The sequence below is a fragment of the Fundulus heteroclitus genome, chromosome 3, assembly GCF_011125445.2.
Source record: "Fundulus heteroclitus isolate FHET01 chromosome 3, MU-UCD_Fhet_4.1, whole genome shotgun sequence".
NCBI classification, from domain to species: Eukaryota; Metazoa; Chordata; class Actinopteri; order Cyprinodontiformes; family Fundulidae; genus Fundulus; species Fundulus heteroclitus.
The window spans coordinates 3,347,373-3,362,813 of NC_046363.1; positions in this window are offsets into that span (position 1 = coordinate 3,347,373).

Below are 15,441 nucleotides of genomic sequence, written 5' to 3' on the forward strand. Positions count from 1 at the left end.
TTTTGCACCATGCCCTTTTTCAAATTATTGACCAACTGTTCACCTATAGACTATAAAACAGACAATTTCTGCTGAGCATTTTCCTTAGTTACTCCCTAGTTAAGATACATGGAGTCACAGTTCATTGTCAAAAGTATTTGGTCACCTGCCTTGACTCATATATCAGTTTAAGTGACATCCCATTCCTAATCCATAGGAGTTCAATAGGACGTCTGTCAACCATTTGCAGCTAGAACACCTTAATCTCTTCTGGGAAGGCTGTCCACAAGGTTTAGGAGTGAGTTTATGGGAATATTGGACCATTCTTCCAGATGTGCATTTGTGAGGTCACATACTGATGTTGGACAAGAAGGCCTAGCTCTCAGTCTCCGCTCTAATTCATCCCAAAGGTGTTCTATCGGTCATCCCAAAGGTGTTCTATCGGGTCGAGGTCAGTACTCTGTTCAGGCCGGACAAGTTCATCCACACCAGACTCTGCCATCCATGTCTTTATGGACCGTGCTTTGTGTTCTAGTGCACAGTCATGTAGGAGGAGGAACGGGCCAGCTCCAACCTGTTCCCACAAAGTTGGGAGCATGGAATTGTCCAAAATGTCTTGGTCTGCTGAAGCATTCAGAGTTCCTTTCACTGGAACTAATAGGCCAAGCCTAGGTCCTGAAAAACAATCCCACACCTTAATTCCCTCCACCAAACATAACAAGGGGCACAAAGCAGTGTGTACCGTTCCCCTGGCAGCTGCCAAACCCTGACTCGACCATCAAATTTCCAGATAAAGAAGCATGATTCGTCACAGTGGCGGCGTGCTTTACACCACTGCATCCGACACTTTGCATTGCGTTTGGTGATGTATGGCTTGGATACAGCTGCTCGGCCACGAGAGCCCATTTCATGACGCTATCTGCGCTGTTCTTGAGCTAATCTGAAGGTCACATAAAGTTTGGAGGTGTGTAGTGATTGACTCTGCAGAAAGTTGGTGAACTCTACTCACTATGCTCTTCAGCATCCGCTAACCCCGCTCTGTTAGTTTGCGTGGTCTACCACTACGTGACTGAGTTGATGTTGCTGCCAAACATGCCCATTTTCCTATGAAACAGCTGACAGTTGACTGTGGAATATTTAGGAATGAGGAAATTTCATGACTGGATTTGCTGCACAGGTAGCATCCTATCACAGTTCCACGCTGGAATTCACTGAGCTCCTGAGAGCGACCCATTCTTTCACAAATGTTTGCCAAACAGTCTGCATGCCTAGGTGCTTGAGTTCATACACCTTCAGGCCATGGAAGTGATTGGAACACTTAATTCCAATAATTTGGATGGGTAAGCAAATACTTTTGTCAATATAGTGTATACTACATTACTGCTACATACAGGGAGGCAGATGCAGTCAGACAGATCCATTGGTTAGGCAGGGGGCATAAGTCATGGGGCGTGAACTTGGTCAAGGTCCAGATATGAAAGCCAGTGAGGTGTCCAACGAGGGCAAGGTGAGGGAGGGACATCCAGGAAATGAGAACGTGTTCAAGATCAGGCAAAAAGGCAGGCAAATACCACTTTCAACAATCTGGCAAATACTGTCTGCTGAGAGCCAGCATATAAAGGCAGATCAACAGGTGACGGGAATACAATTGATTACACTGCCACGGAAGATGATTCACAGGTGCACAAGATGAGGCTGATTGCAGTGGGTTTTTACAATTAAATAATTTTGTTCATTTGAAACCTCTTTGCAAACATTGGATTTAGCTAAATTAAGCTTTAAAATAATATCACTGCAGGTTCATAAGATGATCTATAACTCAGGCAGACTAAAGACATATAACCAGATTAATGCAGCTTTTTCTTTCTTAGATTTTTTTCCTATTTTTTTTATGTAGTAGGGTTTTTATTTTACTCAAACTGAATGAAATACATTAAAGGTCAAATAGTTTTGAAATTATTTATTGAAATGGTTTATCACAGTTTGTATTTCATGTCATAGAGCCATTTTAACAAGGAATTTTACACCTTTAATGGCCACTGTATATCTGAAAATCACATCATGAAATGTAAAAAACAGTGCAAGACTTTCCGCGCATTTAATTTAAGATACATTATTCTGAAAAGTTATGAATCACAAACTGTACCAGCTTTCTATGGTTTTGCCAAAATGGCAACCACAGACAAAGCTCCATGTCCAAACAGGTCCTGCACCCATGACTAAGATCAAGAGTTTCTTTGAGAAGACAAAAACACCTCACAGAGGGACTATAGTCGTTGCATAGTTCCACTGTTCAAGACTTTATGAAAGAGTTGTCGGAAATAAGTAAATGCAAAGTAGGAAGCTTATAAAAACATGGGCTTTGAGAAAGCTGTAAAGAGTTTTCAGGATAAACAAGACTCCTTATTTGTACAGACGCTTCCCATACTAATGCAGTCTTTTTATATATTCTGATGCATTTGCAGCTTTTGACAACATGCAAAAGTAATTATTCACTGGTAAGAACGATTCAAAAGTCGCCACTGGTATTTTAAACTTGTTTTTTTCATACATTCACATAGACTTGAGAAATACATTCTCCCCGTGTCTATTACAGATATACTGTATATCCAATCCACTTTAAAATACAATAACAGTTTTTATTGCATACTCTGAAATGATAAACAATCACATTGGCCACATTAACTCATTAGGTAAATACAGCAGTTTGCTTTAGTAGAACTGGAATAAACATCATTAAATAATAAACTTTAACTTAAACTTATAGAATTATAAACTTTTCTTTAAAACACCACAGGGCATGGCTTGTGTGGCAACTTGGCAAAAGTTTAACTTTTTTTTTTACCAAAGCCAATCTGCAAAACATCGCATATGCTAAGGGTGTTTAGGGTTTTTGCTGCAGTGCTGATGATGATTATTGCAAGTCGTTCCCTCATGATGCCAAAATTGGCCATGAAGTCTGTGTTTATTTGCTGCTCCTCTTAAATATCATAATCAGGGTCGCTGCAAGGGACTCTGAGGTTTATGTAAATTGCATATAAGCCGATTACAAGTGAGGCAGTTGCGCCGTAAATATTATTTATTTTATGGACTTCCAATTTTCCCAACCAGATGCGATAAAGAGAGACGAATATTATGGTCATTATCATTGCAGTGCATTACTGCATTATGAGGATATTTGTCATGTTACACAAGATTTTTTTTCTCCTGGAGATTGAGCAAGCATTTCCAACATGTAGAGATTACTGAGATAGCTGATATGCCTTGAAATTTACCAGCAGTGGTTTAACAGTATGTTTGGGTTTAGGTGTTAAGTGTTCGCAAACATTTAGGAAAGGTCAGAAAGGCTTTCTGTATGTGTTGGAGCCCTTTGCTATTTAAATATGCACTGCTCCAATGACTCATGGGTCAATATTCACAAAGATTCTCAGTCCTCTTAGAGAGCTCCAATCTCAGCCTAAAAATTCTTGCCATGGAGTTTTATCTTAAGAGTGATTGAGACAGCTGCTGAGAGCAACTCTGAAAAAAATGACAGAAATTCCTACGATAGTAAGGAGGTGTGGATGACCCCGTTGCTAGGTGTGACACTGTTTTCTTAGAGCTGGCATTGGTTGATACAAGAAACAAACAAGAAAAACACTACTGTGCACCTTGTAATCAATGGGGAGAAATTAACCAATTCGGGATTAAGCAATATGTGACATGTTGATGAAAACATTAAACAATTGTCACACAGCATCAACATTTTTGAATGAACCTTATCTTCATCATTATTTTGATATGCTTATGTTTACTCTCCATACTGTTCACTTTACTACTTCATCTATTTAGTAGTGATGTGCTTGCATCTGTCAGCATTTTACAGGGATTGCCTGCTTGTAGAAAGCAATTAGATTTGACTAAACAACCTACATAAAATGGAGGAAAATGGTTGGTAACCAAACTGGACAGAGGAGCAGGGCCAGAACAGTTCTGGGTAGAGAAAAGAGGAGTGTTGAAAGGTAAATTGATCCCAGGATCACGGTGCATTTTCTCCCTGCTTTTACGCACCAACCTGGAAAGTGAGAAGCACCACATGCAGCAATCAAAAGCCATCAAGAAGAGATGGCATCACACAGGCAAATTTTAGATGACCATTTAGGCTACTGACATCATCATGTACCTTACAGAAACCTCGTTTTCATCTCCCCTCTATGTAGAGTGTATGTTTATGTATATGTTTTTCAGTGACTATTACCAATTATTTTAAACAAAATTTATTTTACAGTCTGTAAATGATATTGAAATTAATTTGTACTATATTGTTTGTAATTTTTTTCACTTTTTAATTAATTATTTTTCAATATTTTTCCTTAATAAAATTAGTACCTTTAACCCATCTTAAACTAATTACATTCTCCCATGGGGATGATAAAGTTTATCTTATTAAGATATCAATAATTGTATGATTGTTATAGAATTTTATGTGCTCATTTACTCCACTGTTTAGGTGGTGGATCAGCCAATCAGCTCCCTCTGTTTCAGCCATGTTCCCTGCTTATGACACTCTAAGGCTCACTAAAAGTCCTCCTCATTACTAATATATTTTCTCTTTAGGAGCTCTCTTAATGCCTGGGTATTTATGAATAACTTTTGTCCAAAAAGAAAATAGAAATAAAAAATATTAGAATTCATTAAATTCAGATTTTTCCTAAAATATTTTCACTAGGAGATACGCTTAGTCTTATGCCCTTTTTACACTGCAATTTTAGCAATAGCATAAGACCACTCCATGACATATTGTGTGACATGAATTAAAAAATGTATGACTACAACTTTGATGTGTGCACATTGTACAATAACCTTTACTACTAAATCGCTTAAAATGTAAGACAATAATCAACTTGATCAGTGTGCATCAGCGTCTGCCATCCATCTACAGCAGTGGCTGGATTTAATATAAACAAACAAAATCAGCTGGTCAGCTGCATGCTCTACGCTTCAATTCAAAATTGTTTAATAACAAAGCCCCAATCAAATAATTTTAATAAAAAAATAGTCTAGAAATAAAGATTTCCTATTGGAAGAAAATGTTCAGGCAAACTTCAATGTACTTTCATAACAAATAAGTAATTAGACTTTACCTGCCCAACAATGCCAAACCTGTCTGTTCCTCTGTGTCAATTTGGTTCACTTTTTTTTTTACATCCAGTTGGAAGCAGGGTGAAGCTTTTCGTTCAGCACAGCGAGGATGCTGCTAGCTTGAAGCGGGGCTGTGAGGAGGTGGCTCCCACTCCTTCATACTGGTCTCAGGCCGTAGGAAGCTCTGCCTCTGCAGCAGGTGGATCTCTGCCTCTGCAGCAGTTGTGGCTCGCTCCTGGGTCAGCTTTTCTCCTGCGCAATCTAGAAAGATCATAAACAGCCTGTTTCCATGCCAGTCGGCTTTTCAAGTTGGAACAGGGCTATGATGTACTCAGCTTGTACCCTGCAAGTTTGTAGGTCTCTCCAGTGTGGGCGTCCCTCCAATGCTGCTGTTGAGGAACAGCGTGCGAAAGAGAGCGTTTGTGGCCATGGGGTTTATACAGTGGCCTCCAGCTGAGAGAACAGTCCCCTGATGCCTGTAAAAGTCTCATGTTTCATGTTGTCTCCAACTTAGTCTGATTTTATTCCCCATGGTGATTGCACAATATAGAATAAAGTATAAATGACAAGTAGTGAAATCTCATAAAGAAAACATGTGAGACCTGAAAAGGCAAATGTAACAACACTAAAATAGTGTTTTCCAAAGGCATGTTTTTTATAGATGACGGAGCTGCTCTGACTTTGTCACTGTGTGACTTATAATTCCCTTGGACTTTAATTTGCATCGAAGTGTAAAAAGGTCAAGAAAAGGGCAATCACCTTAATGACAAAAGTCAGTGTTTTTTTTTTTTGTTTTTTTTTTTTTTTTTTTGGGGGGGGGGTTCTGAAAATTCCCTTGCATTCTATATGCATCATACAATAAAAATGTCAATGCTTTAATTATGAATGTCAGCATCAGGTTTGTCATAGTTCCTGGAAATTTTCAGTTGGCTGTCCAAAAACACTTTTGATGTGTTAGATGAGTTCCTTTCCCTTACTTACCAACTTCAGTTGGTAAGTAAGGGAGTTTTAAAATATGTAATTATATTTAAAAGCAAGTAACTCCAAGTTATAATAAAATTGTCAAGATTTTGTTTACCGATGAACTTCAGGACACACACACGGGACTAAAAGTTTGAGAGTCTTTATTGCAAGGTTGATGGGTGGAGGTCTGATGAGGAGCTGGTTGCACAGAAACTGAGTGAAGGTGATGGCAGGAGCTGACGGCCTGGAGACAGAGAGTCCACACTTGCTAAGAGCTGCTCGTAGCAGGCCTCATAGCACTCAGGTTAGCAGTTCATAGAAGACACCAGGGCACAGAGCTGAGCTTCACCAGGGCGGCTAGTCAGGTTAGCAGAACTTGAGAGACACCAGGGCACAGAGCTGAGCTTCTCCAGGGCGGCTAGTCAGGTTAGCAGAACTAGAGAGTAACCGATGCCCAGAGCTGAGCTTCTCCAGGGCGGCTAGTCAGGTTAGCAGAACTGGAGAGACACCAAGGCACAGAGCAGAGCCTTTCCAGGAACAAACAGTGAACGAACAGTCTTTAGAGTAACTGGCAGGACTAACCTTAACAACAGGAGCAAAACAAAGCTTCCAAGGCAAAACGGGGACTGGCATGGATAGGTGAGGAATGATGACGGCCCAGTGCTGAACTGAAGACAGAGGGAGGTTTAAATAGAGAACTAACAGGTGAAACCAGGGTTTGACTAATTAACCAGCAAATGATAACAGGTGTGACTGACTGCTGAGGAGGTGAGGTGAAAAATTGACAGAAAATAACTGATGACTGAAACAAATAAAATTAAACCTAACTCAAAAAAGATGAAAAATGAAAATAACAGAAAAACAAAGCCCAACCAAAACTCAACCATGACACTACCCCCCCCCCCCCCCTCAAGGCCGGTCTCCGACGGCCTAACATACCAAAAAAACAAAACAAACTACAAGGTGACCGAAACAGGGTGGGAGGAGGGTGGTACGGATGGCGGGCTAGGGTCAAACCAAACAGATCAAAGCAGGGTGGGTGGAGGGTGGTACGGATGGTGGGCCAAAACAAAAAACTACCCACTCAGGGCGATCTGAAACAAGGAAAAACAAAAGCGGACTAAAGGGGTTACTAACAGCCCCTGGTAGGCCAACAAAGGGCATCTAACCGACGCTGACAGGTGAACATCGCCACAAGGCAAAAACGGGCAGAACAGGCGAACATCGCCACAAGGCAGAACAGGCGAACAACGCCAGAGGGAATAACAGGCGTACGACAACGCCAGAGGGAATAACAGGCGTACGACAACGCCAGAGGGAAGAACAGGCGTACGACAACGCCAGAGGGAAGAACAGGCGTACGACAACGCCAGAGGGAAGAACAGGCGTACGACAACGCCAGAGGGAAGAACAGCGTACGACAACAACGCCAGAGGAAGAACAGCGTACGACAACGCCAGAGGGAAGAACAGGCGTACGACAACGCCAGAGGGAAGAACGGGCGCACTTAACGCCAAAGGGAAGGAACGGGCGCACTTAACGCCAAAGGAAGGAACGGGCGCACTTAACGCCAAAGGGAAGGAACGGGCGCACTTAACGCCAAGGGAAGGAACGGGCGCACTTAACGCCAAAGGGAAGGAACGGGCGCACTTAACGCCAAAGGGAAGGAACGGGCGCACTTAACGCCAAAGGAAGGAACGGGCGCACTTAACGCCAAAGGGAAGGAACGAGCGTACTTAACGCCAAAGGGAAGGAACGGGCGCACTTAACGCCAAAGGGAAGGAACGAGCGTACTTAACGCCAAAGGGAAGGAACGGGCGTACTTAACGCCAAAGGGAAGGAACGAGCGCCACAAGCGCCAAAGGGAAGGAACGGGCGCACAACAACGCCAAAGAGAAACCCGCCGGGCGTGAGGTAAACGCCGGGGCTTGGGGAAGAGAACGTCGGAATGTGAGGGAAGCAGGAACATCTAAAACGCCTAGGGAACAAGAACGGGAGGACGTACTTACACGCCGGGGAATCGAGAACGTCCTAACACGCCGGGGAACCAAGAGTCAGAGGACGTCCTAACACGCCGGGGGAACCAAGAGTCAGAGGGCGTCCTAACACGCCGGGGAACCAAGAGTCAGAGGGCGTCCAAATACGCCGGGGAACCGAGAACAAAGGGCGTCCAAACACGCCGGGGGAACCGAGAACAAAGGGCGTCCTAATCAACGCCGAGGATCCAAGGGGTCTAAAATTTGAGAAGGCCGAGGAACAAGAAGGCCAAAAACTTAACTAAGCCAAACCGAAGGAGCGTGAAACAGCTCATATCAGGGGTCAGAAGCTTAAGCAAGCGCTAGGAACTAAGAGCACTGGGAGAGCGCAGGACAAAATAAAGAATTTAAACTAAGAATAGAAAAATAAAGGCAAGACTAGAACAGGGATAGCACCACAAAAGAAAAAAACTAAAGCTACCCCTTGAAATCAAACAAAACACTAAGCAGAAACTAAAACGATACCAGAAAATTAAAACAAAACAGAGAAACTAGGACCCGAACTGGTAAACTAATGAAAACTAGATAGCTAATGTAACACAAAACTGAAGCTGAAAAACTAAGGTAAAAAACAATAAAGCAAAATTATGAGACTAAAGCTAAACTAGAAATTAAGGCAAAACAAGAAACTAGAACATGAATAAGTAAACTAACGAGAAAACCAGAGAACTAAGGCTATAAATGAGGAAATAAAGCAAAAGCCTGGAAACTAAGGCGAACTCTAGAATCCTAAAACGGAGCAGGAAAAACAAAAGCAAACAGAGACTAAGAACTCTAAGAAAACAAGAACCCCTAAATAACTCTAAAACCCCAAAAAATCCTAAGTAAATCAAAAACTGAAATCGAGCCCAAAACAAACAAGGCACTGGCCTTAAGGGGCTCAGGCAAAAACGGCTGCTAAGCAAAAAAAAAAGAAAAAGTCTTCGTGGAGGTCGTCCTGGACGAGGCAGGCGGCGGAGCAGCATCGCCCGATTAAACCCTCGAGAGGGCGGCCCCGACGAGGCAGAGTCAAGCGGCCCGGAGACCACGGTCGGCGGCTCCGCCGAACAGGAAAGTCAGAGACGGGCGCCGTGGTGGACGGCCCCCGACGAGGAAGAGTCGAGCGGCTCGAAGTCCGCAGTCTGCGGCTCCGGCCAAACAGAGGAGTCAGAGGCGGGCGCCGTGGTGGACGGCCCCGACGAGGCAGAGTCGAGCGGCTCGAAGTCCGCAGTCTGCGGCTCCGGCCAAACAGAGGAGTCAGAGCAGGCGCCGTGGTGGACGGCCCCGACGAGGCAGAGTCGAGCGGCTCGAAGTCCGCAATCTGCGGCTCCGGCCAAACAGATCATCGGAGGCGGCACCAAGCTACAGGTCTCGGCGGAAACCGAGGCCAGAGGCGGATCCTCCTGGACCTCCTCACGAGGCTTGGGCGGAGGCAGGTCCTCCTGGATCTCCTCACGGGACTTGGGCGGAGGCAGGTCCTCCTGGACCTCCTCACGGGACTTGGGCGGAGGCAGGTCCTCCTGGACCTCCTCACGGGACTTGGGCGGAGGCAAAGCGGCTCCCTCGGAGGCCTCGGGCTGAGGCAAAGCGGCTCCCTCGGAGGCCTCGGGCTGAGGCAAAGCGGCTCCCTCGGCCTCGGGCTGAGGCAAAGCAGTTCCCTCGGAGGCCTCGGCTTGAGGCGGAACAGTTTCCCTCGGAGGCCCTCGGCTTGAGGCAAAGCAGCTCCCTCGGAGGCCTCGGCTTGAGGCAAAGCAGCTCCCTCGGAGCCTCGGCTTGAGGCGGAAAGCTCCCTCGGAGGCCTCGGCTTGAGGCGGAACAGCTCCCTCGAGGCCTCGGCTTGAGGCGGAACAGCTCCCTCGTCGGCCTCGGCTTGAGGCGAAAACAACTACCTCTCGGCCGACGGGTCTGTTTTAGGCAGCTCGAAGCTTTCGGGCGGAGACTGAACCAACTCTTCTCTTCGGCTACTTCGGGCTGTGACGGCAACAGGCTTCGGAGAGCGGCGCCGGGCTACAGGCTTCGGAGAGCGGCGCCGGGCTACAGCTTCGGAGAGCGGCGCCGGCTACAGCTTCGAGAGCGGCGCCGGGCTACAGGCTTCGGAGAGCGGCGCCGGGCTACAGGCTTCGGAGATCGGCGCCAGGGCTACAGGCTTCAGAGAGCGCCGAGGTTGGAGGCGGATCCTCCTCTTGAACCTTGACGGAACCCTCTGCGCCGGTGGTTACGCCGTCTTCGCCGGGAGGGGACAGATGAGGAATCTGAGGCAATCTCGAGGGTGGCAGCTGGCCAACAGGGCAGAAGGTCGTCTCGGTCTCCGTAGTAGATAACTCCCACAAGCTGGCTCTCCTCGATGCGTGGGGGTCTGCTAGGTGGAAACGATGTGCCTTACTCGAGGGGCCAGCTGTGAGTCATGGAGATGATGACCGGAGACGACGAGAGGCTGAGCGGCTTCCTTTCCCGGGTTCCGGGGTAGCCGTAAACAAACGCCCACGTAAACCACCTGGGGAGTGGGAGTCAGTCCGGAAGCGGGTGGCGCAGGGTCCCGGGCGGAAGCCATCTTGGCATACCTCTCCCTCATCTGGCGTTCGCACATCTCCAAATATGCGAGGAATCTCCGGGTCGTCAACTCCAGCAGGTTATAAGCCCCGCATGGCGCCTGAGTTCACCTTTTGACTGGGCCGTACTGTCAAGATTTTGTTACCGATGAACTTCAGGACACACACACGGGACTAAAAGTTTGAGAGTCTTTATTGCAAGGTTGATGGGTGGAGGTCTGATGAGGAGCTGGTTGCACAGAAACTGAGTGAAGGTGATGGCAGGAGCTGACGGCCTGGAGACAGAGAGTCCACACTTGCTAAAGAGCTGCTCGGCTAGCAGGCCTCATAGCACTCAGGTTAGCAGTTCATAGAAGACACCAGGGCACAGAGCTGAGCTTCACCAGGGCGGCTAGTCAGGTTAGCAGAACTTGAGAGACACCAGGGCACAGAGCTGAGCTTCTCCAGGGCGGCTAGTCAGGTTAGCAGAACTAGAGAGTAACCGATGCCCAGAGCTGAGCTTCTCCAGGGCGGCTAGTCAGGTTAGCAGAACTGGAGAGACACCAAGGCACAGAGCAGAGCCTTTCCAGGAACAAACAGTGAACGAACAGTCTTTAGAGTAACTGGCAGGACTAACCCTTAACAACAGGAGCAAAACAAAGCTTCCAAGGCAAAACGGGGACTGGCATGGATAGGTGAGGAATGATGACGGCCCCAGTGCTGAACTGAAGACAGAGGGAGGTTTAAATAGAGAACTAACAGGTGAAACCAGGGTTTGACTAATTAACCAGCAAATGATAACAGGTGTGACTGACTGCTGAGGAGGTGAGGTGAAAAATTGACAGAAAATAACTGATGACTGAAAACAAATAAAATTAAACCTAACTCAAAAAGATGAAAAAAATGAAAATAACAGAAAAACAAAGCCCAACCAAACTCAACCATGACAAAAATTACCTCCATACAAATGTTTGGGGGTTTCCAATGAAAAAAATGCTGATTCAGTTGCTCTGGTTATCCTGACAATGCCTTCCTTAGAGGCATTGCTACTTAAAACAAACCGATCTTCACACAAAGACTAAACCAAAACGAGACAGCTATAACTTAAATCCTCAGTGATAGATCACTTTATACCATCCTTTAAAATGTTGCCATTTATTTAGTTTGTTCAGGGTTGCAAAATATTTACCAATCTCTCAAGGTCCCATTACAACATTTCATGTAGAGGTCTGGACTTAATTAAAACCCTTACAATTTTTATCCCTAATTCCATCTGTGAGATAAAATCACAAAAAAAACTGAAATGCAGACAGATGTCAGATGCCCGCTGCGCTAATGCTAAGGAGAGCAACTACAAAAAGAGGGTCAGTAAAGCTCCTGTATCTTCAACAATGAAGTACTACACCTCCCGGACGAAATAAGCTAATGCCATCTCCCTATGAAGACATTTTTTCCAGTTTTGGAGTAGCATTGCACATAGGTCACCTCGCTCTCCTGTTCCCTGCCAAGTCTGTCTTTCATCCCTCCTCAGATGTCTGGACTATTTACCCCAAACCTCGTCTACCAGCCAGAGGTTTCCGACGTCTGCCAGTCAGAGATTTTCCCACGTCACGCTCCAAGTCATCTATTTGCCTTCGCTGCTGGTTCTCCTGCTACCCCAGCGCCCCAGAACTCTCTCTGCTGTGCTGCTGGTTCTACTGCAGCCTAAAGGGCTTCCTGTTCTGCAGCACAAACACCCGCAGCTCTCCAGCGTCCTCCGGTCTGGTTCTCTCCATCCACAATCCAAACCTTTCAATAAACTGCCTCTTAACAAGCTTGGTGTGTGTGTGTTCGGGTTCACCGAGACAAATCTGACAGTATATATATATATATATATATACTAGTATATATACATATATATACAGTATAATTTTTTCCCCTGTGAAACATATTAGATATATACAATATAATATATATATAGCATCTATATATATATTATATCTATTATAGATATATATATATATATATATATATATATATATATATAATATTATATATTTTTCCCCTTGAAACATATTAGCCACACCTATTGCTCTGTATTTTAGATTGTAATTATGATTTTGAAAAGGTGTGAAACAGTATTTTATTTCTTATGCCTTGTGGCCGCCCATATGCCCTGAAGTGCCAGTGCTAAGAAATATACTCTGGAAGATTAAGTTGTTTGTGATAAGAGCATCCCATCTCTTCCGTGCCTTGTCTTCCCTCTTAGCTTGTACAGCGCTCTGTAAAATTCTGGTTTCAAAATACTGCAAAACTTCCTTGTTATGTTAAGCCTTTTCTTGTTCCTCAAATCTACCTTATTTATTTTTGTGTACTCCGCAAATAACAGCAGCATTGGGATGTAAAAGAGAGGGAAGAGTGTATGGGAGGAGTGGGTGGGGAGGAAAGAGAAAGGAGAAGAGGAAAAAAGGGAGAGAGGAAGAGAAAGTTTTAAGGACTAGTTTAGGAGGAAATGTGTGAGAGAAGAAGGGGAATCTGTGGTGGCCAGCTGCATGAGGGGAGATAGTGGAGAAAGGCTTTTAATTCTCAATCCCCACAGAGCCTTGAAAATTACCAATCCTTCATTATCACAGACGCAGGGCTGGCTTATGCAAATTGTTGTGGGAGTGAAACGTTTAAACGGAAAATTACTCGACAAGCATTTTTTTTCTTTCCATCTTCGCTCTGCCCCTCTCTCCCTCTCTCTTCCACACAGAAAGCCTCGTTTTGAGTCTCAGATAAGAAGATGAATTGCTCTCTCCGTGCTTTGAAGGTGTCAGGATTTAAAGACTCCAGCCTCGTCCTCTGGTCTAACGCCGCTGCTCTCGCTGCCTTTGTAGCAGAAAACAGGACTGGGGAAAAAATGGCGAGAAAAAGCGTTTCAAAACAACCATAGATTCAGTGCTCCAACACATCGTCACCGGCCCGAGGAGACAAGCCAGCTAAGAAAAATATAGAACTATCCCCGTAAACCCGGCTTTTCGCTGTTTCCCTGCATTTTTACTGCATTTTTACTGCACAACACAGCAAACACTTCCTTCTTTTTTATGCTACAAAGTTAATTGACGTGAAAAATTAATTGATATATTTTGTGAGATGAATAATTGGCCCTTTTTGAAATCAGAACCACTGCTGGTTTTTTTTTAAATTACCTACAGTCCCTTTGCAAAAAGTATTTATACCAATTTAATGTTCTTTAAATTTTGGCAGCAACAAACTTAGAGATAGTTTGTTGACATTTTATGAAATGGATCACATAGTTCATAATTGTAAAGTTGGAAGGAAAATGAAAACTTAAAAAGTGTGGTTAGAAATTTTCATTCAGGCCCCCTTTAATAGTTTACCTTTAAATAAATCCATTGGCAAAGAGTCCATGTGTGGTATTTAATTGATTTATGATGTTTGTTAGAGAATAAATCAAGAACAAAAGAGCTTCATGAAGACCAAGGAACATAGCAGACAGGTAAGGGGAACAGAATTTGTTTCAGTTTAAAGCAGGGTCAGGTTTCTACAACAACTCTCAAGCTTTGAACATCTCCCAGAGCTCTGTTCAATCCATTGCCTGAACATGGAGAAAGGATGGACCACCAGCAGAACTACCAAGACATGGCCGTCCAGCGTCAAGGAGAGACTTGACCAGAGAAGAGTTTATTAGTAACTGTGTTTATTGCTTAAATGACAATGAGGACTGGATTTGAAGAGTTTGATAATTTGGAAAAGTAAAAAAAAAACTTTACTCAACATGCAGTTAATGTAATGATAAGAAAGTTTTTTTCCATGCGTCCTGTCAGACAGTGTAGCATTAAGAATTGGTGTCTTAATGCTAAAGCGAGCCCAGCAGATTTTACGTTCACGAGTGGAGGATTACTTTTTTCGCTGTAGTGCTCCACTAGATTTATATATGCAAAAATATTCATTAGACTTTATTCTGGGAACATTCATGTTCAATGGACACAAAAACAAAAGGTAGAAGAAAGAAAAGAAGAGAAAAAGATGAGCTAAAAGGGAGAAAAGGTTGAAAAAGTAGAGGAAAACGAGAGAGCAAGATAATATCCTCCGAGTCTACTTCTAAACCTGCAAAGAGGGATTTAAAAAGAACAGCAAAACCAACCAATAAAGTACTATGGGTAAAAACAACCAATGCCTTGATAACATCACTGAAAAATACTCAGTATTATTTAATATGACATGAATAAAGTGACAGCTAAACCTAATGATATGAGTTTTCTGCATAGAAGTGAATCAGTAAGCACCTGAATCCAAGCACCCGTATGTTTGCGAGAATACACTTGTGTATGTAAGGTTTAGAAAAATGCTCAATAGTGGTTATGAGGAGCCAAAGACACAGTACTTCAGGTACTACTTAAGATTTGTGCTAGTTTCTCATCTAGTTTTCTGGCCACATTCACCACCGTATCCTTTACAATACATTTCGTTTTAAAATTAGATGGAACTGCAATATTTCCATGGATCCTTTCAAGATGTCCTTTCATCTATACATTAATTAACTCAGCATGTAGGTTGGATAAACTTGAGCTGCATTGCTGCTCCTAACTGTTTACATGTGGGCCATGGCCTTTGGACGTCTAACAGATCACCCTTTAACATTTTTGTCTTCTCTTGTCTCATCAAAAATTCACACGAGTTCTTACCTTAGTCATCACTGAGCCATGTTTATCTCATCATTGTCTCATTACTGTTACAAAAAAAGGTGTCTGAAATTATTTTGTCATCCTCATCATTGACAAAAAAAAAAACCACTACAACCACCTATATGGCATAATCTCTATATGTTGGAATGAATAATCTAGAATTCC